This window comes from Anarrhichthys ocellatus, unplaced genomic scaffold (assembly GCF_004355925.1).
Source record: "Anarrhichthys ocellatus isolate YVR2014 unplaced genomic scaffold, GSC_Weel_1.0 scaffold66, whole genome shotgun sequence".
NCBI classification, from domain to species: domain Eukaryota; kingdom Metazoa; phylum Chordata; class Actinopteri; order Perciformes; family Anarhichadidae; genus Anarrhichthys; species Anarrhichthys ocellatus.
Window position 1 is genome coordinate 187085 of NW_022280096.1, and position 438 is coordinate 187522.

General features: G+C 45.4%; 1 protein-coding gene across 6 annotated transcripts in view; it reads right to left on the reverse strand.

Annotated features, from left to right (window-relative positions):
- Positions 1 to 438, reverse strand: part of fam49a (family with sequence similarity 49 member A) — a 37096-nt gene that overhangs the window by 3626 nt on the left and 33032 nt on the right. The window lies entirely within an intron of this gene.

Consider the following 438-nt stretch of genomic DNA (forward strand, 5'->3'; position numbering starts at 1 on the left):
GGTCACTTTGCTGACAGAATGGAACTACTGAGGTCACTTTGGTGACAGAATGGAACTACTGAGGTCACTTTGGTGACAGAATGGATCTACTGAGGTCACTTTGGTGACAGAATGGATCTACTGAGGTCACAGTATGGATCTCTAATGAGGTAACTTAGGTGACAGAATGGATCTACTGAGGTCACTTAGGTGACAGAATGGATCTACTGAGGTCACTTAGGTGACAGAATGGATCTACTGAGGTCACTTTGGTGACAGAATGGATCTACTGAGGTCACTTTGGTGACAGAATGGATCCACTGAGGTCACTTTGGTGACAGAATAGATCCACTGAGGTCACTTTGGTGACAGAATAGATCCACTGAGGTCACTTTGGTGACAGAATGGAACTACTGAGGTCACTTTGGTGACAGAATGGATCCACTGAGGTCACTTTGG